The 27,092-nt window shown below is 41.0% G+C and overlaps 1 pseudogene; it reads left to right on the top strand.

The window, feature by feature from the left end:
* Positions 1–390: 390 nt before the first annotated feature.
* Positions 391–26,784, top strand: LOC117795982 (annotated as a pseudogene).
* The last annotated feature ends 308 nt before the right edge of the window (positions 26,785–27,092 follow it).

Below are 27,092 nucleotides of genomic sequence, written 5' to 3'. Positions count from 1 at the left end.
TCTTACTTAATCTGTACAAGCAGAGAGGTTCTAGGACAAATGAACAAAAGTATAACTTGAATCATAAAAACGGAGTCATGGATCCTCAATCGATTTCCAGATTTGAGTCAGTTTATAGACCCAGAACCCTTTGAATAAAGGGGAAACCAGATCCCCTTGAGAAGAACACTGGTAAAATACCAAATATTTGTACTAGCCATCTCTCTCCTAGTGTTTCCCAAAGGAACTATGGCCTTTTACCAGAGTAACTGTGAATTGGGGGAAAGGAAATAATTAGAGCTTTGGGGGGATTGCTGGGCACTGGCTCAGAAGCAGCCCTGATTCCAGGAGATCTGAAACTTCTCTGTGGTCCATTGGTCAGAGCAGGGGCTTATGGAGATCAGGAGACCAATGGAAGTTTATCCAGGTCCATCTCAAAGTGGGTCCAGTGGGCTGCTGAACACTGCTGTGCTTATTTCTCCAGCTCTAGAATGCGTACTTGAAAGATGCTTTAGATTCTGGAGGAACCATATTCCTCCTCTGGCTCTGTTACCTCAACCCATTCCTGAATGACCTGAAGAGCTGCTAATTTTGCGTGGAGCGCAGAAGAAAAGAAGGTCTGCGGTAGGTCCAGGCTGTCGTGCAATCCGCTCTGCCATGTGGTCCACACGGACCCACAGATCCAGTGGTGCCTGAAGTGTCAGGGACAGGTAGCCATGCTGTTTGGAGCCTTTAGCAGCTCCCTAGAGGTGAGTCATAACATAGGCCCTTAGGACTTTGGAGCAAACTCCTACCATCCCCTGCAGATAACTACTCTCCTTCCGGAAACAGCTCTTGACTGGCTACTGGGCCTTAGCAGAGACTGAATACGTGACCATGAGCCACAAAGGTACCATGTGATTTGCTGTGAACTGGATGTTTATTGACTCCCCAGATCATGAAGTTGGGCATGCACAGTAACATGCCAGTATCAAATGGAGGTGGTATATATGGGATTGGTCCTTGGCAGAAACTGAAGGCATAGGTAATTTACATGAAGAAGTGGCTCAAATGCCCATGGTCCTCACTTCTGCTACATTGCCTTCTCTCTCCCGGCCTGCAGCTAATGACCTCATGGGGAGCTCCCTGTGTCAGGGGACAGAGGAAGAGAGAACTCAGGCCTGGTTTACAGATGGCTCTGTGCCCTGTGCAGGCACCGTTTGAAAGTGGACAGCTGCAGCACTATAGCCCCTTCTTGAGACATCCCTGAAGGACAGTGGTAGAGGAAAAGCTTTCCAGTGGGCAGAGCCATGAAGAGTGCACCTGGTTGTTCACTTTGTTTCTAAGGAAAAATGGCCAGATGTGCAATTAAATATAGATTCAGAGACTGTGGTCAATAGTTTGGCTGGATGGTCAGAGACTTGGAAGGTACATGATTGGAAATTTGGATAAAGGTATGTCAATGGACCTGTCTGAATGAGCAATAACTGTGTCCCATGTGAATCTTCACAAAAGAGTGACCTCAGCAGAGGAAGCTTTTACTAGTCAAGTGGATAGAATGCTTGTTCTGTGGATACCAGTCTCTTCGCCCAGCCTGTTATCACCCAGTGGTCATGTGGCAGCAATGGCCGTTATGCATGGGCTCAGTAACATGAACTTCCACTCACCAAGGCCAACCTGGCAGCAGCAGAGACCAACACTGAATCCCCAGTAGGGTGCCATTCCCTAAGGTGACCAGTGGAGTCACCCCACCAGGTAAAAAAATCAGCTAGCTACCTGTTGATGGGGTGACTGGATTGGACTGCTTTTGTTTCAGAAGAGTCAGTGTTTTGCTGTTACTGGAATAGACATTTCCTTTGGATACAGATTTGCCTTCCCCGCATACAATGCTTCTGCCAAAAGTACCATCTGTGGACTTACAAAGTGCCTTATCCATCGTTATGCTATTCTACAGAGAATTGCTTCTGATCAAGGAGCTGACTTCGTGGTAAAAGAAGTGTGGCAATGGGCTCATGCTCATGGAAATCACTGGTGTTACTGTGTTCCCCACCATCCTAAAGCAGCTAGCGTAAGAGAGCAGTGGAAGGGTCTTTTGAAGACAGTTATAATGCCAGCTAGGTGGCAATATTTTGCCCCACTGGGGCAGGCTTTCAGAAGGCCGTATGTGTTCTGCGTCAGTTGTCCAGTATATGTCCAAAATATGGTGCTGTTTCTCCTGTAGCCAAGGTTCATAGGCCCAAAATTCAAGGGGTAGAGATGGGAGTGTCACGACTCACTGCTCTACCTCATGATCCACTAGCAAGAGTTTTGCTTCCTGTCCCTGTGACCTTCTGCTCTGCTGGCCCAGGGGTCTCAGTTCCAAAAGGAGGAATGCTTCTCTCAGGAGATACGACGATTCCACCGAACTGGAGTTAAGATTGCCACTAGCCACTTTGGGATCCTCACGCCTCTCAATCCAACGGCAAAGAAGGGAGTTACGGTGCTGGCTGGCAGGATGGATTCTGACTACGCGGGGAAATTGGACTACTACTCCAGAGTGGAGACCCGTGAGGGCAGCCATACCCTGTGATTCAGATCAATGGAAAACTACAAGAGCTCAATCCAGGAAGGATTACTAATGGCCCAGGCTCTTTAGGAATGAAGATTTTACCATCAGGTAAAAAACCATGTCAGTTGAGGTGCTTGTTGAATATAAAGGGAATACAGAATGGGTAGTGATGTAGGAAAGAAGTTAGGGTTCGAAAGCCATGGCCAAGAAAGAATTCTTGAGATGTCTTTGGTGCAAAAAGGTGATTTTATTAAAACATGGGGACAGGATCCGTGGGCAAAAAGAGCTGCACTTGGGTCATAAGGAGTGGCCCATTATATACTTTCAAGTTGGGAGGGGGTTAGGGATATTATAAGCCTCCCAGGTATTTGGGAAACAAGGTTTCCAGGATGCTGAAGGGGCCCAGCTATTGTTAGGAAAGGTCATTTATTACTGTTTAGTAGAAGTCCAGTCGTGAGACCCTTCAGTTGTATATCGGTGGGTCATATGCTTGGGGGATGATTGCTAACATGTATCTTGGTGAGGGCTGGAGATAAAGGAAGTTTCCAAAGGAATTTTTATGTGTTCAATTAGACTTACAGGGTCCTAGGGGTTGGGCTAGGATTGCCTTTTGCTCTCAGCAAAGTATTAACATCGAGGTATTAACATCGAGGCAGTTGAGTCCCTGGAGGAATGTCACTGTGCCTGTTTCAAGGACTTGTCGATGGGCTGTAAGTAGCGAGGAAATTTAAGAATTTTTCTTCTGCCTTTGTTTCCCACATCAGGTAGTGGAAGAAGGTAGTTAAAAATACCAGCTACAACCACATGACCAGTTACAGAAATGAGGACTGTAATTGTCATCAGTATTTTCTATTTTGTTATGACTATGTTTGTGTGGCGTACCTTTGTTTTCTTTCCTCCCGTATCCCCTGATCGTGTGACATGTAGGGACTTTGTATTATCGTATTTAAGTATTGTTAATTTTACATGATAGTATTTAAGATGGGATATCAAGGGGAGAGTAAACATCATTCAAAGTTTTTACCTTCTGTTCCGAGGAAGGAGCTAATGGGTCCTTAGCTATACGTAGGATGGTCCTTACATGTTAGTTAGAATTATGGCATTGTTATTGTCCTTTTTTAGAGATTAACTGCAGTTTAAGGAGATATTTATGGTTGCCAACCTGACGAGGGATGGACTTGTGATGGTTAATTGTATGCATTACATTGACTGGGCCATGGAGGGCCCAGATACCTGGCTAAACATTATTTCTGGGTGTGTCTGTGAGAGTCTTTCCAGAATACATTAGCATTTGAATTGGTAGTCTGAGTAAAGCAGATTGTCTCCCCATTGTGGGTGGACCTCATCCAATCCGCTGAGGACCTGAATAGAATAAAACTGTGGAGGCAGGGAGAATTCTCTCTCTCTCTGCCTGACTACGGATCCGAAACATTGCTCTGTTCTTTTGGACTGGGATTTGAGCCATCCATTTTCCTAAAGATCTCAGGCTTTTGAAGTTGGATTGGAACGATCTTCCTAGACCTCCAGCTTGCTGATGGCATATTGTGGGAATTCCCATCCTCTGTAACATATATGTATCTATAAATACAATTCAGATATATCTCCTATTGGTTCTATTTTTCTGAAAACCCTGACTTGTACATCTTCTGATTCAGAAATTCTGGAGCAATCTGAGTTTTAAAAAGTAACTCCCAGTGATTTTTTGATGCAAGCTAAGTTTGAGAACCACTGTCCTATAGGTCCCAGGACCCTTGCCCCAGCACTGGAGAACTCTGAGTCCCAGACCTGTCTGCGCATTGGCAGGAGGCCTAAATGTTCCCTAAATGAGACCATTCAACTTCTTATCTACATCAATCAATAAGACAAGTAAAACACTACACATATTGAAGAAACTCATTAACTAAGAATTCTCCGTTACTAACTCCAATTAATTCTTCCCAATTATCAGCTGAACTTCAATTGAATAGCTTTTCATTTTGACCTGAAATTATCCTTTTCAGACAGGCTAATTTAGCAATGTTGACAATATTCAGAGTTTAAGAACCTTCGCCTAGATTAATGTATATTTCCCCCATCCTAAATCCATGCTGGAAAAGCAGAAACAATGAGGTCGCTTTCCATGTGTTTAACAGAGTTATCGAGCCCTTACTCTCGTCCAGGTCTTATGTCTACAGCGGTCAACAAATAGATGTGCTCCCTGCCCTCCTGGCATTTATCAAGTTCCTTGGCTTGTTAAGCTTCATCAGGTTGCAAGGAACAGAAATAGGTTCCTTTAGATAAAAATCAGGTTTAGAGATACTGTGGGTTTATTGTAAAGATGCAGAAAAAGTTTAGGAAATACAGGAAAATAAATAGCCATGGAGACCTATCTTACTGAGAAATTGAACGTCTCCTCATTCAGAATCTGATATCCTAGATGCAGAAGTAATAACAATAACTAAAATAGCAGTGTTCCAGGTTCAAAAAAAAAAATTGAGAGTGATCATGTCCTGGTACCCATTATTGATGGCTGAATTTAGCTAAGATGCTGGGGCCTGCAGCCCAATCAGCTTTAGATAAGACGTCAGTGTCCAGTGATAGTCATTGTGGCAGGTTAGGGAGAAATAGCTGCCTCGGAGTGGTGGGCGGGACAGAACATTTTCAACTAGACCAGCATCCTCTGTTTCAAAACCAGAAGCATTCATCTTGAAATTTTTCATCTGGATTTATCAAGTCTTACCTGACGTGGGAGAATACACCTCTGCACAGTTGGGGATTTAGGCATCAGAGCGCAGGATGTCCCCGCTCAAAGGGTGGATAGGATGGGATTTGGGGAAAGAAAATGTAGGCATGCTGGGGATTGGCTGGGATGAATAGTTCCATTAGACAGAACTTTGCACATGCTACAACCGACAAATTATTCTTTCTGTATTTGCAGCACTGGTCCAACCCAGCACTGCCTTGCAGATCAGCCTAAAGGGCCTATCAACCCAGAAAAACCTATTACAGATCTTATGTCCACTCACATGAAAAGACATGGACCGAAACTCACAGTACAGGAAGAAAGGTAATTCTGAATGTCCTCATTTCGATTGGATCACAATGTTTGCTGTAGGGAAAACAGGGACTCTTTTAGAGACCTGATAAGCTAGGGGGGATTTGGGTGAAGAATTTTGTGAGTCACAGCAGGGGTATGCAAAAGGCCCACACTGGCGCATTTGGAGGCATTATTGGACAGCTGCTTTTTATTCCATAGCTCAATACAATGCTCTCTTTGCCATGAATTTCATGGGGCTTTGGGCAAAATCCTACAGCAATTCATAGCCTGTGCACTGAAGGTTACCATGACATGCTCGCTCTCACACTCAGGCACCTAGTTCCAGCCCTGGGGTCCCCTGCTTTTGATATACCCGAGCTCGATTATTAGGTAAACGAGTAGCAGCTGTGCTATCAGTCCTTAATTAAAACAAAGCTGTACAAAGCTGGTGACATGCACTGCCACACTCATTTCGCCCTATTGCATAAACTGTTTTATTTTGAAATCCTGCATGTACCATAATCATTTCCTATTTCCGAGGTGAAATTTTCACTGGACGTTCACTACGGTGTTCTCGCTCTTACACCTACCAGTCAACCTCACAGCCTGATGATACTTCCAGAAACAAGCATTTATATAAAGGGAGATAGTTCACATATTTTCAAAAGTATCTCAAAGGCTTTCTTCACGTACTGCCACTAATATCTCTGAGCCTATTCTATACAACCCTGAAAACAGAGAGCTGAGTGTAGGATGACCACAATTGCTACAATTTTTGCCCCAGTGTTCAGAGCTTCCTGGTAAACAGAATGTGTGCCATCGTTCCAGTACCAAGAAAAAAAAATTCTAAGTGCTTCAAGATCCAATTTCAACAAATTCCAATTCTCACTCTCCAAAGTGAAAGAAAACATTTCTATTGATTTCTGACAAACAACGGGATCAAAGGGCTTGCTGTTTTTGTTCAAGGTCCCTCTCTCTATCTTTGTTACTATGCTCTCCTTTGCTTTACTGCTTTGATTGGCTTGTTATAGAATGAACTCACCCAGACAGCTTTTGTTCTGAGTGAATTTTTCCCCTGTAGAATTTTAAGGCTATAAGGAACAGTAATCAGATGACCAGATGATGTGTGGGTGAAGTCTGAATTGGCTACGACATGGTCCAGATGTTCTCATGAGCTTTTGGCATTGGATGTTGACTTCGTGGCCAGAGCCCTGGTTTAGGCTCACTGCTTCAATTATCGATGGGCCAGATACTGTCTTCAGTGATGGTGCAGCTGGCAGTCTCTTCACCAAGTGCAGGAAACACTGTGGGAAGTAAATGGTGACATTTTGCCATTTCATGGTGGATACAGCATTTGGGGAGCTCTTATTTGTTACAATTTTACAAAGCCTGAGTTGTTTCCTAGATATTCATTCATTTGTTCTTTTAAAAATTTAAGATATAATTTGCATGTTAAAAAATTCCCCTTTGAATTCAGGGGTGCCTGGGTGGCTCAGTCAGTTGAGTGTCCGACTTTTGGTTTTGGCTTGGGTCATGATCTCATGGGTGGTGGAATCGAGCCCAATCTCGGGCTCCATGCTCACTGCGGAGGAGTCTGCTTGGGATTCACTCTCTCCTCTCCCTCTGCCCCTTCCCCCACTCTTTCTCAAATAAATAAATAAACCTTATATATAATAAAAGAAAGTATATGATTCAGTGGTTTTTAGTTTATTCACAAAGTTGTACAACCAGCACCACTATCTAATTCCGGGATATTTTCATCACACTGAAAAGAAACCCACACCCACTGGCAGTCACTCTCTGTTTCCCCACCTCCAAACACCTGGCAATCATTTCTTTACTTTCTATCTCTATGAATTTATCTATTCTGAACATTTCTTATAAAAGGAATCATAAAACATTCCTTTTGTGTATGAATTCTTTCACTTACCATAATGTTTTCAAGGCCCATCCTTGTTATAGCATGTTAATACTTCACTTGTTTTTATGGATGAATAATATTTGATTGTACATATATACCCATTTTCTTTATCCATTCATCAGTTGATGGACATTTGGGTTGTTTCCAATTTTTGGCTATTGTGACCATGAACATTCACATATCAGTTGTAGGTGTACCTATGTTTTCAATTCTGTTGGATAAACACCTGGGGTGGAATTGTTTGGTCATATGGTAACTCCATATTTAACATTTTGAGGAACTAATTTCCAGAATGGCTGCACCATTCTACATTCCCACCATCAATGTATGACAGTTCCAGTTTCTCCACTTCCTTGTCAACACTTATTATTGTCTATCTTTTTGATTGTAGCCATTTCTAGCAAGTGACAAATGGTATTTCATTATGGTTTTGATTTATAGTTCCTTAATAACTAATGGTCTTAAGCATCTTTTCATGTGCTTATTGGCCATTTCTATATCTTCTTTGAGGAAGTATCTATTCACATCCTGTGTCCATTTTTAATTAGGTTATTTGACTTTTTATTGTGAAATTGTAGGAATTCTTTAAATATCATAGATGTATAGATATGTCCTAGATACATTACCAGACATGTGATTTGCAACTATTTGTCCTGTTCCATGGATTTTATTTTCCCTTTCTTGATTATCCTTTGAAACACAAAAATTCAAAATTTTGAAGTTCACTCTATCTGTAGTTTCTTCTTTTACTTATGTCATTCATTTATTTTTACCAAAATTTTTGAGTCTCTGTACTGATCCAAAATACAAAGATGAGTTAAGATACCATTTCTGCCCTCAATCAGGATCAGATTCTGGCATGGATAAAACAGACATATAAACAGAAACATTGAGGAGTCTTATTTTCAGATAGACTCATCATCTGCTTCCTTCAGATCTTGGCTTAAATGTCATTTCCTCAAAGACACCTTTACGGACCTACTGATCTAAAGAGTACTTCTTATTACCATGTCCTGACACTGTTACTTATGGCCTCTTGTCATTTCCTGACCTTATTTCTCTCTTCCCAGAATGTTAAGTTCCACAGAGACAGGAACTTTGTGTGTCTTCACTGCTAAATTTCAAGCATCTACAATAGCATCCACATAGTGGATGGCCAATAAATATGGGTAAAAATAACAGATGTTATTATCATAGATATAAAAGGGAATCAATTCCACTGAGGAAAATAATAAAGAAAGCCCACTAAAAAATTGGGAACTTTTACCAGAGAGGGGGAAAAACCATGAGAGACCCTTAACTATAGGAAAAAAACTGAGGGTTGCTAGGGGGAGGTGGGGGGAATGGGGTAATTGGGTGATGGACATTAAGGAGGGCAAGTGATGTGATGAGCACTGGGTGTTATATGCAACTGATAAATTATTGAACACTACATCTGAAACTAATGATGTACTGTATGTTGGCTAATTGAATTTTTAAAAAATGGGGAATTTTGAGCAGAGTCTTGAAAGACAAATTGGTAATAGAGATGTGGTAGGAAAAAAAACAAACTAAGAAAGAGAATTCCAGCAGAGGAGATGCCTAGACTAAGTTCCACAGACATTTTATTAGGACATAGGGGTTGACTGATGAGCTCACTTAGGTGCCAGCATGCTTCTGGCTTTCAGAAAGTGGAATGAGGGAGAGGAAAGACCACTGGACAGGGTCATCAGGAGTCTTGGAGTCTGATCCTAACTTTGTCACTAATTTGTTATTGGCCTCGGACAAGACAGGGTAACCTCCAGTTCTTAGACATCTATAAAACAAGGTGACTGATCTTTAAGGTGTCCTCTAACACTGAAAATCTAGAATTCCATTTCAGAAAGGAGATTAACTTTTAATATCTTTACAGTGAAGGATCATTTATTTCCTTTTTTTTCTTTATTTCTTAGGTGAAATATAACTTACATTCAGTCATGATCACAAATCTTAAGCATATGAATCAATAATTTTTTATGTATGTATGCACCCTGTAATAACCATGCAAATCAAAATATAGAACTCCACCCTAGATAGTTCCCTCATGCCTCTCCCTGATCAACAGTTCCCCAGAAGTAAAGCACTATTCTGACTTTTGTAAACATTGGTTAGTTTTGTCTGGTTTTGAATTTCATTTAAATAGATCCACATAGTATATACAGTGTCTGGATTTATTTTTTTGCCTAGCACAATAAAAGTGAGATTCATCCATGTTGTTGAATATATCAGTAGTCCTTGTTCTATTGCTGACTAGTATTCCATCGTATGACTGTAGCACAATTCATTTATCCATTCTCACATTGAAGGACATTCGGGTTATTCAGAGTTTTTAGTTATTATGGGTAAAGCTGCCATTGACATTCTTGAGCATGTCTTTTGGTGGACATATTCACACATTTTTCCCCTTGGGCTTGCACCCAGGGGTAGAATGGTTGACTCATACAGTAAACATACGTTTAGGTTTGGAATGTGTACTGTCAAATATTTCCCAAAGTGGTTCCACCAATTTACATTCCTATAAGTAATGTGTGAGAGCTCCAATTGTTCCACATATTTTTCAAAAGCTGTTATTGTCAGTCTTTTCCATTTTAGCCATTTTGAAGTATATGTGGTGGTGTCCCATTGTGGTTTTGATTTGTAATTCCCTCATAAAATTTTAACAATCTTTTCTCATGATTTAGACATTCTTTTGTGATGGGTGACAAGAAATGCCTATTCCCATTTTAAATTGGGTTGTTTTTTAAATTATGGATCTGTAAAAAAATCTTTATATATTCTGGATGTCTTTGTCAGTATATATATTAATTTGTATTAATTATGTACAGTTGTATATATGTATTATGTAGGTACATATATATAATTATATATGTATATCAGTATAACATACATAATGTTTATGTTAAAAATATAACGAATAGTAGTTATTAATTTTACCGAAGTCCGAATTATTGTTTCTGTGTTTTGTCATTTCTGATTTTTTGTGTCCTGTTTGAGAATTCTTTACCTATTTTAACTTCATGAAGATATTCTGTTTTTTCTAAAAGCTTCATTATTTTAGTTTTCACATTTAGTTTTATGATCTATTTGGAATTAATTTTAGCAATATAGTGTGATAAAGAGGTCCAAGTTCATTTTTTTTTTAATTTGGATATCCAGTTTCTCCAGCACCATTTGTTCAAATGATCCTTCTTCACTGAATTTCAGTGTTGCCTTTGTCATTAATTCAGTGACTGTACATGTGTAGGTTTATTTCTGAACTCTCTGTTCTCTTTCAGTGGTCCATTTGTCTATCCTTGTACCAATATAATAATTATTGTGGCTTTCGAATAAGTCTTGAAATCTGGTAGTGTAAGTCTTCCAACTTTTTCTTAATCAAATTGTCTTGTCTTTTGTAGGCCTTTTGCATTTCCATATGCATTTTAGAATCAACTTGTCAATTTGCACACACATATACATGCACATACACAAAATGATAAGATCTCTCCTAAAACCATAAAAATCCTAGAAGAGAACACAGGCCACAACCTGTTTGACATTGGCCATAGCAACCTCTTTCTAGATATGTCTCCTGAGGCAAGGGAAACAAAATTTAAAAGATGAACTACTGGGACTACATCAAAATAAAAAGCCTCTACACAGCAAAGGAAACAATCAACAAAACTAAAAGGCAACCTATGGAACGGGAGAAGATATTTGCAAATGACATATCCAATACAGGGTTAGTATCCAAAACATAAAGAACTTCTAAAATGCAGCACCCCCAAAATGATTAATCCAATTAAAAAATGCGCAGAAGGCATGAATAGACATTTTTCCAAAAGAAGACATACAGATGGCCGACAGACACATGAAAAGATGCTCAACATCACTCATCATCAGGGAAATGTAAATCAGAAGTACAATAGGTATCACCTCACACCTGTCAGAATGGCTAAAATCAACAACACAAGAAACAACCAGTGTTGGCAAGGATGTGGAGAAAGGAGAACTCTCCTGCGCGGTTGGTGGGAATTTTCTCCTCTTATTTATCTTAATTTGCCCATTAATTTCTCTTCTCAATGTTTTCGAGTTTTAAGCACCAATTGGAAAATGAAATAAAAAATACGATAGCATCAGAAACTCCAAAACCTATGGTTTGTGAGGTAAGCCGCCTCAGCACAGACTGCTCTCCCAATATACTTCTCTTTCGGGAGGATTTGTGGAGCTCATCTGTCAATGCACCATGTGTAAATATGTTAATTTTTAATTATTTAATTGATAAACCTTAAATTTTTTTAAACAATATTTTTTATTATATTATGTTAGTCACCATACAGTACATCCCTGGTTTTTTATGTAAAGTTCCATGATTCATTATTTGCGTATAACACCCAGTGCTCCATGCAATACGTGCCCTCCTTACTACCCATCACTGGCCTATCCCATTCCCCCACCCCCCTCCCCTCTGAAGCCCTCAGTTTGTTTTGATTCATATTTACTTGACCTTCTTCAGGAGGATTGACACCACCTACAAATCTAGTTGAAAACTCCATGTCTATTTAGAACAATCCAAAGAGTTTAGGAAATAATGGGATTGTTACTTTGTTTATGATTTTTTTCCTGCTGGGCCTCTTAAACTCTGGCTCTTGGACTCTGAGCTTCTTTCCTCTCTCACATAGTAACTTCCATATCGACAACCTTCTGGATTATTGTTATTTATTATTATTCATTTGTTACTTGTTATTATGTTTTAAATAAGCGTTACTTTGCAAAGCACTCTTACAGTTCTTCTCTCATTCAGTACTAAAAACAATCCTGTGAATACAATGGAGCAAATAGCATGTCTATCTTGCAGAAGAGGAAACTGAGGGTAGAGGCGAAGTACTTGACCATAGCCCCCCAGCGGATGAGTGAACTATCTAGAATTCATAGCCAGTTTTCCTGGGGACGGTAGTATTACCACTGCTTCTGGAAACAGTATTTTTTGTTGTTGTTCCTAAAATAGAGCAGAGAGTAGAAGGATAATTGCCTCGATACCAGGCTTCATTTTTTAAATCCATAGCCTAATTTAGTACTGACTACACAAGTACCGAAAATTAGATCTTGAAAGGAAACTATGCTGTTATGAAGGAGTCCAATTTCTTCCTATTGGTATAAATTAATGAGATAAAACTACTTTAAAACTACTTTAAGATGCAGTGAAAGTAGAGTAACTTTGAAAGGCCTTTTTATACCTACTTAGAAGTGCAACAAAAATGCATTGCGGACCCAGTGCTGGTGAAGCGGGGAACTCGCGCCCAGCCGCGGGCCCGGTGCATTGCTATCGTCGTCATGAAACCTCGTTGGGCCGTAAGGACCCGAAGAGGCAGAAAGGCACTTACTCATATCTTTTAGTCCAATTATCTCAGCCCAGAGAATTTATCCTGAAGACATGATTCCTTTAACATTGATTTTTAGAAGTCAAAACAGAGCTCTTTATTAAAATATTATAACTAACTTCAATTGCCAGACATCAATACATGTGTATTCAGATTCAAAAAACAAATGTGTAAGTTCAAGTGCCTTCCTTCCATAGACTTCAAAAAGCGATCAATCCTTATATATTGGATACCAGCTTTACTTCCTAAACTCAAAATTGGGTGCAATAGAGCTCCCGGTTGAATCTGAAGCTCTCAGGAAATGTCCATAACTCGGGGCGTTAGCAAGAGATGTGGCTTCACGTGACTGGGAGCACGGCCGTGGGACAGACTGGTCTTCCCCTTCACGGGTCAAAATATTTAATTTTCTGCTTCCTCCATTCTACTGCCCTCCTTACCCAAACAATCGGTAGCGGTAGCTCTGAACATTGTACATTGTTTCTTCTTCCCTCTCACGCGCTACGAGAGGGAAAACCTTGATGTTTTCGCCAGGGCCTGTTGAGAACCCCACTAACTAAATAACCTGGAGAGCTGACTGTGAACTTTCCGCACCACAGGGGAAAAGGGAGAAAGAATTATTTCAAGGCCCTTCCTTATTACAGACTCGGCTTGACTTGTAAAAATATCTTACAGAATAGAAAATGACATTAAAGAGTAAGTTAAAAAAACTAGAGAGGATTCAGGTTTTAGATATTTTCCTGTATGGTATTAGGAGAGCCGCATGCGTATTTCCCCCCTGGACCTCTAAGCTGAGTGTACTTCTGTGTATTTACGCAAATACTTAGACTGCCCTAAGTCCTCGGGATGGGGCAAAGGAGCACAGGTTGTTTGGGGAGGGACCATCCGGGGCTTTCAGTTTCTTTATTATGGCTATGAATTTTTTGTGATTCGACAGTCTCAAAGCCCTAATATAGCTTTCACTTCCACAGCCTGCTTGCATTTCTCTGCTGTCCGCCTCCTTTTTTCGATCCCATTCTTGGAATTTGGTCTTACTGGGAGGATTAAGAAAAGAAAAACATAACTCTGCGCTGAGCTCATTTTACCATATGTTACATTATAGCTAGAAGCCAGAGCGCTTTTCAAAGACTCAACCCGAATTCTGTTGTACTACAGAATAAGTCAGAAAGAGCCAGAGGTGAGAGACCCAAACACCACTGGTTCTAAGCCTTCATCAATCATATTTTGCTCTCTAGAGTAACCAGTTTATTTCATTCCAATCCGAGATGACTCTCAGGGGGTACAATTGTTCCATATACTTTTAGAGAAGCCCATTGTTTCCCAAGGGCTTAATAACCACACTGTGGCAAAGGCCTTTCAAAGTATTATATGACCCTTCTTAAAGCATTTGCCTCCATCTCTGAGGTAATGGAAGGGATAGGAAAAGGATTTTTCTTAAGGAACAAAGCCTCAAAGAAGTAGGTAGCTCCTTTCATCTTTGTGTCTCACTCCTTTCTGTAGGCATAGGGTGTTCTTGGTATATTCTGAACCCAGAATGTTGCTACTATATATTGTTTGTAGCCCGTGGATAACCCATGTGAAAGAGAGAGACAGCTTTAAGTAATTGTTCTGCATTAATTAAGCCTTGAATGGGAAGCGAAAAGAGGGGAAAGAATCCAGCACTTCAGAGCGTGCCTTATTTGTTATAGACTTATGAAGCATATGATTATGCTGTCTGCTTAGGGAACCAAGAAAAATCTAGAAGTCTGAAATGGGATACCTTTAAATGGAAACTTGTATGGCACTCTGTCATCATCATGACTTAAATGTCCACAGAGTGTGGAGCCCGGAACAAAACGTATAAAACATGTCATCTCTCTCCTCAAACACAGAGAGGCAGTTGAGCAGAGAGCTGCATGCGTACATAGCTCATGTGAAATATCCACTCAAAGCGGTAGTCTCAGGAAATGGTGTATGTATGGGGAAGGTTACATATGAATTCGTGGAGGTAGAAAATAAGGGAACAGGATGGGGTGGGGGGTGGGCAAAATGCTGACTCCAGGGTTACTTTGAAAAATCATCAACCCCTTTGGTTGACCCACTAGGTGACTGACTATGTGAATCCACCGACAGTAGATTTGGGGAAGAGGAAGAACATGGAAAAGAAGAGGAAGAGAATGCCGGAGCTGAAAAGAGTATAACAGAGTGTCCCCCAGATGTTGCAAGTTGACAACTCATTGACAGAATTAGGTTTGTATTTGTTTGGCTTGCCAGGCTTGGTGCATTAAACAAATTTAGAATTTAAATGCCATTAGGCTAGGAAGAACTCCAGAGTTCAGACAGTTTCCAAGCAGTTCGATGGTCTTACACCCGGTCTACCTCATTTACGTTTATTGCCTGATCTCTGAAGACATTTGAGTTAGTGACCCTGAAAGAGCTCTGTATCACAATGGCAAAATCAAGGTCTACAAAAGGTGAGGGTCAACCCTCCCAAGGCCATATAGCTAGTTGTAGGAAAGTTAGTGGTAGAACCTTTGTCCCCTCACCCCAGCTCAAAGAAGAATGACAGCTGTCTCTCACTTTGCACCAGGCGGTGTGCGAGAAGCTTTCTGCTTGTTGTTTTATTTAATTCTCACAACTTTGGGAGCTAGATCCTGATGACTATCTCCATTTTATGGACAAGGAAACTAAAATTTAGAGAGAGAAGGAAATTCACCATCACAGTGGTAAAATCCATTGACAGAGCTTTTCATTTCTGTGTCTTCTGCTCCATATTTTCTTAACTAGGTGTTTAGAAGAATATGCCTGTGGCTTTGTTTCTGGAGTCTGGAGGATGGTTTTGAAGAGGCCAGACTAAGCAAAGTAGCTCGTATGGAAAATTTGGTGGAATATTTGCTCAAGTAAATATTAGGAATGTTTCTTTCTTTGTTCAAATTGACTGAAAGAGCTATAAGATACCCCAATTCTACCTGGCATTTTAAGTAAATTACAAACTTAAGTGGCTACATTTATAATAACTTAGAAAATGTTCATTTTAAGCAAGTATTATAGCCACTGTCTGATTTTGAGTACAATTAAGAATTCTAGCTTGGTTTCACCTCTCAAAAAGACTTAAGACATTTGCTTGACCGTTGCGTTGGCCATATTTTTATTTCTTTTTCTGTGGTGACAGCACAAGCTGGCTTTTGACTTCAAAGAGAGGAACGTGATGGAATAATTTCTGGAGTATGTTTAAGAAGGACTTTGTTGAATTTGTAATCAAATGAATACATAAATAGTTCTCACTTTATGCAATGGATGGGCCCTAAGAGATAGTAATGACTTTTTTTTTAGGATAGCACAGAATCCAATTTCAAAATGCAGCGTGAGACCTATGAGAAAGATTGCATGTGATCAATGAATCCTTCTGTAAAGCAAAGAATCATTTTGAAACACAAACGATCGTCCACCAACACATCTATTTCACCAGTTAAAAATCAAGTGCAACTACAAGGAAATTTTAAAATATTGAAGATTTTCTTAGATGATGTTGTAATACTGGAAAACTTGTCCCCAAGCTTGATATTAGTGTATGGTATTTATAAACAACTGAAGCAGTGAAAGAAATGTGCATTTGGGATTGGCTTCCCCGCATTGATGGATAATAGTGGAGAAGTATTGATTTCTACTTGTCCATTCCTTTTTCATTCTTTACCACATGCTTCAAAGGGGTGGACTCTGAGCCATTTACTCTTTCACACCAAAGATTAGATCTTTGAAACACAGGAGAATCTCTCACTTTCTTTCTGTTTTGCTGAGATAAAACAATGAAGGGGCTAAGACCTTTGGCAAGCCTCAGAATCTTGTTCCTTCAGTGCTTTGTGAAACGAAGAAAGCGTGTGAAGTTCACATCAGAGAAAGCAAGCTCTACTGAGATATTTAGACTGAACTCAAAAGTTCGGGGGGAATCAGACTTTTTGTCATTTCATGCATTAATATGTGGGTTAAAGTCACTTCCCCCATAGCTTCTCTGGGCTTCTAGTGGTTCTCACAGGGACAGAGCCACATAAACTTGGGGTATGGGGCTTGGGCCCTACATTCTGGTTCTATGTGGAGTCAGTAGGACAGCACACTGATTCAGAATGGGGGGTCCACATTCTAGTCTAAGCTGTATGACCCTGGACTATTCCTTTGAGACTCTCCTTCCACGAATATAACAATACCTGCTCTATCCACATCTGGAGACTGTTTGAAGCATCAAATGAGATAAACATGAAAGGGCTTTTAACCATACAGCAGCAAAAGTGGGAAAATGTGAATAAGTGGCCTGGAGCCCCATGATTGGTCTGCCTCAGATGCCAGAGAACCGAACTGAAAGAAGGCTGAGAATTTTCTCCCGGCAATAGTCCCAGGCAGGGAGGGGACACAGAAACTGGGCAACAGGTTTCCCAGGAGATGTGGAGGAAACCCACAAGGTGCACATGATAGGAAGAACCTGTCTCTGTCTCTGTTGTTTTTCCTCCTTTGTCCTTGGCTGTAGTCTCAGGGGAGAAAGACCCCACTTCATACTCAGGCTGGGGGATGGGACAATGAGCTGTTCTCAAGGTGGAGGCAACCACCCCTTCTGGACATCTTTTGGCTGAGGCCCTGTTGCCATAACCCCACAGATAATCAGGGTTACTGAGTGTATGCATTAACCTTCTCTTCTGTTTTCCTTTCCCTCTTGCTCTGCCTCTTTTTTTGTTTGTTTGTTATGTTTGATTCTACTGTTTCCTTTTTTATTTAAGAGTCTGGTTGTGCAGGGGCGCCTGGGTGGCTCAGTCGTTAAGCGTCTGCCTTTGGCTCAGGGCATGATCCCAGAGTCCTGGGATCGAGTCCCACATCGGGCTCCTCTGCTGGGGGCCTGCTTCTTCCTCTCCCACTCCCCCTGCTTGTGTTCTCTCGCTGTCTGTCTCTCTCTCTCTGTCAAATAAATAAATAAAATCCTTAAAAAAAAAAGTCTCGCTGTGCAAATGTAATATACTTTGAGGAAAGTGCACAACCTATACGTCCAGTTGAACACATGATTTTGAAGAAAACACTCCGTGTGAACCACCAAAGTGGCAAGAACACTGCCCCGAGAAATCCCAGTCAGCCCTTCCCCAGTCACAGACCCTTTTCCTCTCCCACAGGTAACCTTACCCTGACTTTTGTGAGAATTTTCTCTTTAAAATAGATTTACATAAAATATGAGATAGATTTATAGTATGCATCCCTGAAGAGTAAAGTTTAGTTTCCCGTTTTTCAACTTTATGTAAACAGAATACTACTATATACATTTTTGGTTTTTTTCCCCCTCGGCCTTAAGTTCGTGATCTTCAAGCATATTATTGCACATCTTTATAGATGGTCTATTTGGTTGCTGTGTAGTATTCCGTCGCATGGCTCTACCATAATTAATGTATCTGTTCTAGTATTAAAGGACATTTGAATTGCTTTCATTTCTGGGTATTACAAGCAATGTTGTGATGAGTGGATTCGAATTGCTGGGTCGTAGATGATCTCAAAACTGTCTTACTAAGTGGTTGTACCAGCGTGTATTCTCACCACATACAACATGCAGGAGATTCAATTGCTCCATTTTGTTTACAACACCTGGTATTGTCAAACTTTAAAATCGTTGTCCACGTGTTGAAGGTGTAACAGTGGTTCTGATCAACATCATTGTGGTTCTGATTGTCATTTTCTTATTTTTAATTTGTTTTATTAAATAGTAATAATTTCAAACCTCTTTAGTCTTATTTCTCTCCAGTCCTTGGTCCCTAGGCTCCAGCCCCTACTTATGGTTCCCAAGCTGCCATGCTCTTTCTTACCACTGGGCCTTTGCACAAACTATTCCCTCTCTCTGTCTCCCTCTTGTCTGACCATTCTCCTCTTGATCAGGTCTTCTTTTGGATATCATGCACCCCCCTTCATGCCCCTCCTCAGTGCCCGCACAGCACCTACTAATTGACCTACAACACAGTGCTGGCTTAATTCTCCTGTACTAGGCTATAAGCTCTCTGAAGGCAGGGGCCATGCCTCATTCTTCATTTATCTCCAACTCGGTACAGGACCTAGCTCACAGTGGACACTGAATAAATATTTGTTGAATGTCACACAATGAATGACCCATAAAACATTCAAGGGTTTAAATTCTTAGTGGAACTGAAGGAAGTTTCAACTGAGATGAAACTGTACTGTAAATTAATGAATTGAGGAACTTAAACCCTAGAAAATGAAGTGTACCTCCTGGTCACTTTTATGGTCCGTTGAAATATGAGTGACTTCAACTCTTCATGCTGAATGCTGAGCTGGAAGAGAACTTAGAGATCATGTGGTGTAAATGGGTCATTTTACACAGAAGGAAGTAGAGGCCAGAGAAGTTGACGTGAGCACAGTCCCACAGCTACATAAAGCTGAGACGGCCATCCCCTCTTCTAAGTACATGCCTTTAGTCCCAGAAGTGGCTTCTTATCAGTTGAGGGGGGGTAGAAAAGTGTTTTGCAGGTGGAATAATAGAGCGCACGTACAAAGGAATTCGGAGAGATACGACAAACTTTGCATACCTAGGCGTGGCTGTTACCGGCCAGCTGTATGAGAAGAGGGGCCATACGTTACAAGCTTCTGACTCCCCAAGAGTGGCTGGTGCCGTGCTGAACAGGAAGCAGTCGTTCTGAAACTCTCTGAAGAGTGGGGCTGGGAGCTCCAGGCAAAAACTGGAAGTGGCTCGCGGGTCCCTCGGCCATCAGAGTTTCCTTTCCAGCTCTGGAGTCCATCATTGCTGCTGCGGTTGTCAGAGCCAGGGTGGGGGCACTGGGGGGTTGTGACCTCCTCTGGCTCAGGCTCAGGGGGCCCCTGAGCTGGCTCTTCCTGGTGTAACTGTACCTAGCAGGTAACTTCATTGCTCACTCCACACACACACACACACACACACACATATCACCTCAGCAGGAAGCTGGGACCAGGGGTGGACAACTCAAGAATGCTACCTGTCAGTTTCTCTGACAAGTTCATCTTGTCACACAATTAGGGGAAAGACAAACAGAAAGAAGTTTTTCTAAATTATTTAACTAATAAACCCAAGCAGAGCTGAGCTCCTCAAATGTGTTCTTTTACGATCTTATTGAAATTCATATTGTTTCCAGAGAGATACTGTCCAGCCATTTTAACCCCAGGGGAAATGACGAACAGGACTCATCGGGCGAAGCAGAGTTCGAGAATGCCAGGGGCTCTTCAGCTGTGGCGCACGGCGATGCTCGGAGTGCAGTCAGACAGGGTAATCATCAAGTTGCGGCTCTGGTTACCTGCTGGCACTTCAGCGTTAGAAGGGCTATTCTGCTAATTATTCCAATTGAGGACTGCCTACTTGACTTTTTGAATTCCTTGATTTAGCATGTTTTCAGATGGAGTGTTTCCCTTCCAGTCCCTGCCTCTGTCCCGAATCAAGCAAAGAAAGAAGCCATAACCCAGAAAGGATGCAACGAGATATACTTTTTTGCCCTGAGGGTACCAAAAAATTGGCATGGATAAGTTTCTTTCTTTTTTCTTTCTTTCTTTTTTTTTTTATAAACACCATTATACTATATCAATCTTTTGATTCAAGATATTCCATTTTAGGAGCTGATCAGTAAAAACTGGTAAGAACTATACAAATGTAGCAATAATATAATGTTAAATGGTAATTCTTATTATGATCTACAATTCAGAATGAATACTGAAATTGCATTACATGAGAAAAATAACAAAATGGCTGCATCTCCTTGGTCATGTTTTGTTCAGCGCTTTTGGAGTTTTCATATAAAATGCAAATGAAGTCGCTTGAGGATTCTCTTCCTCTGCCCCCCACCAAGTAAATAAAATCTTTAAAAAAAAAAAAGAAAAAGAAGAAAAGACCTCAGAAGCCTTTTGGGGCACCTGGGCGGCTCAGTCGGTTAAGCATCTGACCCTTGATTTTGGCTCAGGTCATGATCTCAGGGTCAAGAGATTGAGCCCCAAGTTGTGCTCAGTGCTCAGGGAACGGAGTCTGTTTGAGATTTTCTTCCTCTCCCTCTGCCCCTCCCACGCTCACTTGCTCTCTCTCTCTCTCAAATAAATAAATCTTTAAAAATAAAATAAAATGAGATAAGATAAAATAAAATAAAATCCAAATGATTAAGAGTTCCTTTCTCCCTTCTTTGGACACCTTTTCATGTGACTTGATGGGAACAGCACACCCTATAGTCATGGGCATGACACTCCTGGCCAATATTATCCAATGACTTTCTTTCCCAGGAAATAAATACACAGCATAAAGATCAAGATCCTTTTTCACTTCAAGGCACCCTTTGATATTACTGTTACACTGAAATCCTTCCTCCCCTATCGACCTCAACATTCTCAGCATTGCTTTTCAGCATGCGTATCCCTCTGCAAGCCAGTTGGAATTTGGCCTGGAAAAAAGACATATGGGCCTGCATGAGGTTATAAAATCTGGCTTGGAAACCCACAGCTTCTTATAAAAACACTATTTTTTATAAATGTACCATTTTAAGGAAGATGGTTACTAAGCAACCTGATTTAAATTATTATGAGAAATGGGAGAAAATTCTTCCATTAGGTCTGTTTTTACTTAGGTCAAAAAGTTTGGGTTGTTTTGTTTTGTTTTGTTTTGGTTTGGTTTTTTTGCCTGTGTTCATTTTGAATCTATTTTTCCTTCTTTCTTTTTAATGCGCATATACTGTGTGCCAGTTAAACAATGGGTATTGTGAGCCCTGTGGGCAAAACATCGGAGATGAATTCTCCTATAGACCATGCCCTTAAGGAGCAGGTGGAGGGGGGAGTCCTCCAGCTCTTTGGGGCAGTAACCCCCTGAAATTGCTGAATTGTGAAGAGGGAATTTAATAGGAGTGTAGAAACCCAAGCCAGCAAATACATGTGGGCCTTGTGAGGACTGAAGCCAGCACTTGAAGGACAGGAGAAACTTCTCTTTCCTGTTCTCAGGCTTCACATTTCTCTCTGCCCAACTGCTTCATCATTCACTCTTTATGGATTGAATTTTTCTGATTCTTCATGGATATGATGGACAAAGTCACCCAACAGCTCTAAATGTCTTTTATTATGATGATGGTAAAATACACATAGAATATACATGGAATCGTGTTTGTTGATTTGATGTGAATACATTTGAATAAAGATTGGAATAACTTTATAAATGCACAGAGCATAAAATTATCATTTAAATCATGGTAAAGTGTACACTTCGGAGGCATTAATTACGTTCACAATGTTATGCAACCGTCACCACTGTTGAAATCTAAAACTTTGTTATTCCCTCAAATAGAAGCCCCATACCTATTAAGTAGTCACTCCCAATTCCCCTCTCCTCCAAGGTCCCTGCAACCACAGTCTCCTTTCTGTCTCTCTGGATTTATCTCTTCTGCATATTTTATATAAATGGAATCATGTGATGAGTGGCTTCTTGTGTCTGACTTCTTTCATGTGGTAGAATTTGTCAACATTCGTCCATGTTGCAGCATGTGTCAATACTTGATTCGTTTTTATGGCTGAGTACAGCTCCATTGCATGGATAGACCACATTTTGTTTATCCATCCATGATGGACATTTGGGTTTTTCCACTTTTGGGCTATTACTAATTATGTCGTTATGAACACTCATGTGTGAGTCTTTGTTTGAACATCCATTGTCAATTCTTTTGAATATGTACCTGGGAGTGGAATCGCTGGTTCATATTATAATTCTATGGTTAGCCTTTTGAGAAACTACTAAATTTTTTTCCACAGCTGCTGCACCATTTTACATTCTCACCAGCAATGTGTGGGGGTTCCAACTTCTCCACATCCTTGCCAACACTTGTTATTTTCTATTTTTAAAATTATGGCCAACCTAGTGGGTGTGAAGTAGTATCTCGTTATGGTTTTGATTTGCATTTTCCTGATGACTAATTGTGTTAAGCATCTTTTCATGTACTAGTTGGTCATTGGTATATCTTTGAGAAAATGTCTATTCAAATCCTTTGCCCAGTTTTTAACTAGGTTGTTTGTCTTTCTATTGCTGAGTTGTAAGTGTTATTCTTATATTATGCATGCTAGACCTTTATATAATTTGCAACTATCTTCTTCCATTCTGTGAGTTGTCTTTTCATGCTATTGAAAGTGTCATTTGATTCCAAATATATATATATTTTTTCTTTAAAGATCCATTTATTGGGGTGCCTGGGTGGCACAGCAGTTAAGCATCTGCCTTCGGCTCAGGGCGTGATCCCAGCATTATGGGATTGAGCCCCACGTCATGCTCCTTGGCTATGAGCCTGCTTCTTCCTCTCCCTCTCCCCCTGCTTGTGTTCCCTCTCTCGCTAGCTGTCTCTATCTCTGTCAAGTAAATAAATAAAATCTTTAAAAAAAAGATCCATTTATTTATTTGGGGGAGAGGGAGAGAGAGAATCTCAAGCAGACTCCCTGCCAAGCAGGGAGCCCAATGTGGGGCTCCATCCCAGGACCCCGAGGTCATGACCTGAGCGAAAATCAAGACTGAACCGACTGAACCACCTAGGAACCCCCCAAATATATATATATATGAATTCAAGAACCAGCAGAAACTCATTTGCTTCCGTAGGTCACAATTGCTGGGAGAGAAAATTGACTTTGCTCAACCAGAAACAAGAGTCCACCTATGACACAATCAGCTATGGCCAGGAGGATGGGAACATGTAGTACAATCAGGCCTTCTGGGTCCACTTCTTTTGGTGGTGGAGACATAGATACACAAATGCTTAAAGGAGAAGGCATGGTGACAAATAACCATAGTTCAGTGTTGTAGCAAATGATAAGGGTTGTTCATGCTAGAGAAAAAAGGTGCTGTAGGGCTTCAAGGGAGGGACATATAATTTCCAACTGAGGGGGTCAAGAGAAAGCTTCCTGGAGGAGGCAGTTAACCAGCATGGCTGGATAGAGAAGAGTTGTTCATATTGGGATGGAAAGAAGGCATCAGGGCAGGCAGGAAGCATAGAAGGATTCAAAGTCCAAGTGGAGAAACACAGATTTGCTGGAGACTCAGATTTAAGACATGATGTTATTGAACCCATGAGAGTTACTGATATTGCAAAAAGAAAACAGAAATGAGAAATAAAGCAAGGACAGATGAGGCAAGTCTCGGTGAGTTGTGGAAAGATGATGATGACAATGAAAGATGGGTTCATGGAGAAGGCCTACTTGATCAAGTTCAACTTTGGCTATGGGGTCTTTTCTGTTCCTTTTAGTTCAGTTTGCCCTTCCTGGTCCAGGAACTCCTCCCAAACCTCCCAAACTCCATTTGGTTTCTTCTCTTGGAAACCGCTGAATTCCTTTCTCTAAGATTCACCTGGTAAATAGTCTTGTGTTACTAATGCTGCTCTTGCTTTCTATTGCAACTCATTCTTCCACGTTGATTCTTTCATTCTTGGCTCCCCAGCTAGTAGACTAATGGACTCTTGGAGGGTCCAATGACATTTTTATCCTTGACATAGTATGCTGCACGGAATTAGCGCTCAATAATATTTGTCAATTTGGTGTGAATACAAAATTCTAGTAAAGATTGGAAGAACTTTATAAGCTACTCACGGGCATGATTCTTTAAGCTTTTTTGTTCTGTGCCATTAATTTTTTCTCTATATTTCTTGCATGAAATAGATCTTGTGTTAGCATAGATGGGGACGTGTTATCTATGGCATAATTTTTTCAATAAGTCTGCTCATTCATTACCATTAATGATTTCTCCCCTAAGATTATGAAGAGGCTGGAAAGATATGACAATGAGTGTCAATGCTTTTTCAAAAAGAAAACAACATTTTCAATCTAAAAGATCATTAGTGATACAATGATAAAAGTAAAACTTGAAACTTGAGATAATGTATCATTACTGCTCTGAGAGGTCTAAGATAACAAATTGGAAAATTTGTCTAAAATAATTGCAGGAGAAAGATTGTTATTACCTGCTTTTGTGAGCGAAACAAAGGAAATTACTACTGTTCTTGAGGTAGATGTAATTTGTGTGCATCTGGAAATTAATGATATTACAAGATATAATTGCAGAATGTCTTAATTTTACCAAGTAATTATCTTCTTTCAGCAATATAGTATATTAGCATGGTAAAAATTTAATCTATAGAGTTCGAAACAGACAAAAGATTTATTAAGATTTTTTTTCCCCTTATGAGAAGGTGAACAATCAAAGGGAGCAAAACACATGCAAAAGATGCTCTTATTACAAAGCCAAAAGCTTAAGAAAACAGAAATCGATACTAAAATGCCCCCAAAATGACTGTTTTGCTTCAGCATTTATCTCTCGTAGTTATTTGCCATTTATATGGTCATTTAAGTTCTGCTGCTAGACTCCCCTGGAGAAATGATGAGAGAAGCAAAAGATGGGAAATAAGGACAGAAAGCATTATGCCCAAGTTCACATCTCACCTGCCATGGTGACCGCTGACTTTAAATCCTTTCAAGAATTGTGAGATATTCTGGGTATACATTTCCTCTATTTTGGGGTGAATGCTAGATAGCCGTTGATATGGCACCACCCGAGTTGTAAGTGTTGGGGAAACTCATAAATTTCCAAGACAACATGATTGCAAATGGGCATTTGAAGGTTGAGAGATAGTTACTAGAAAGAGCACTGGGAAAGGAGTCAAAAGCTCTATGTGCTACTTTTGAATTACGTTATTAAATAATCAAAGGGAATGGAAAATTCGGTGAACTTCACTGTCTCAGGTTCCTCCCCTTTGAATGAGAGGGCTGTATTACATAAAGGTGGCAAATAAATTTTATCCCAGCTGCCAACCTTTTGATTTGCAATAGCTTCCTGAAGTATTGTGTTGAGAAGGATTCTGAGGCTATTTACAGGCTCCGAGGAAAAGACTTGTGCATAATTAACAACATTTGCTGTTAGCACAGTGGCCAAGGAGTGGTCGCAGGCGTGCGCTCTACGTGTCATTTCTGAAACGCTAGGCTTTAAAGGGGTGTGTCTGAAAAGGCTTATCTCTGACTCACAAGTCTGCAGTTTACAAGACTTCTATGTGTCTCTGCTTCGTGACCTCTGGGTCCCCTCGGCATCTTCTTTTCTGCTGATGAGGTTGAGATGTTGGCTGCTGTTGTTCCCTGGAAGCCTGCAGTTCTAGCACCTCATGGGAACATATGCTCCAGGGTGTTTTTAATGTAATCCTTCTGCCTGCCTTGTTTTAGTAATTTAGTTCAACAAATTTTCTATGTGCCAGGCAGTCTGCTAAAAGGCTGTGGTTGCCCTACAGCTGTTTGGGGATCCATTCTCCACAAACCGACAGCCCCAAAGAGCTGTAATATTGGTTCTAGTGCTGGGAGGTGAAGGGCTCCTTATGTTTGATAACAAGGAATAGAGAGAGGCTCTCAAGGTCATTCCCAGAAGGGGGCAGGGATTAAAAGACACGCAATAAGCAACCTCACAGGGCTAAAGGCGGAAAGTGAAAGAGAGTAGGCCTTCTCAGAGTCTAGAATTTGAAGGCCAACAAAGTACTCAGATCCCCTTCCCTATTGTTCCCAGCCCTTTTCCTTGCCCCAGATCCATGGTGGATGAACATGCCTGCCCAGGAGGTCACTCTGACCCCTCTCCTGAGATGGGGTTGGTCAGCGCCGATTTCAGATGTAGAGAGCTACTCAGAACCCCCACTCCACACAGGCTTCTAATTTCCAGGATGGGCAGGACGTCATTTCCTCTGTTCTGAGGCTGTCCTGGAAAGGTCCCCTTGTCCTTGTTCAAGGGGAGATGGTTGCTTGCATCGCTGACACCCTGGACTTGACACCACTCTTGCATTCACCTCTCTCTTCACAGACATGGAGGTCGCTAGGGCTTCAGGTCTCAGGAAACCTGTCCCTTACTCTTGACCTGGTTCTTGCTGTCCATTTGATGTGCCTCAACATGCTCACCGGCCAGTGGAAAGGAGAGTGTGGGACTCGGGAGGCTGTGGCCATGGGGCAAGCGTGAGCGGTGGCAGTGGAACTACGAAGGACAGGACAGGTTTTGGAGGCAATTTTAAGAACCACTTCAGTTGCAATGACTAACAATGTATGCAGAGTAGGGGGTGGTGGGTTGCAGGGAGGGTGTCATGCCATGGCTAGGAGTCAAGAGTGGCTGAGGGACTGAGATGACATTGTTGGGAACTGAGAAAGTGAGCAGGACAGGAGAGCAGAAATGAGGGTAGCTGAGAGTGCAGCTGGACATGACAAAGCTTGATTTGCTGAGTTTTTATACCAAATACACCCATAGCTTATATTTTAGTTGAACTGTATTTT

The sequence above is a fragment of the Ailuropoda melanoleuca genome, chromosome 2 (genome assembly GCF_002007445.2).
Source record: "Ailuropoda melanoleuca isolate Jingjing chromosome 2, ASM200744v2, whole genome shotgun sequence".
In the NCBI taxonomy this organism is placed as follows: Eukaryota; Metazoa; Chordata; class Mammalia; order Carnivora; family Ursidae; genus Ailuropoda; species Ailuropoda melanoleuca.
This window is presented reverse-complemented; position numbering and strand designations above follow the sequence as displayed.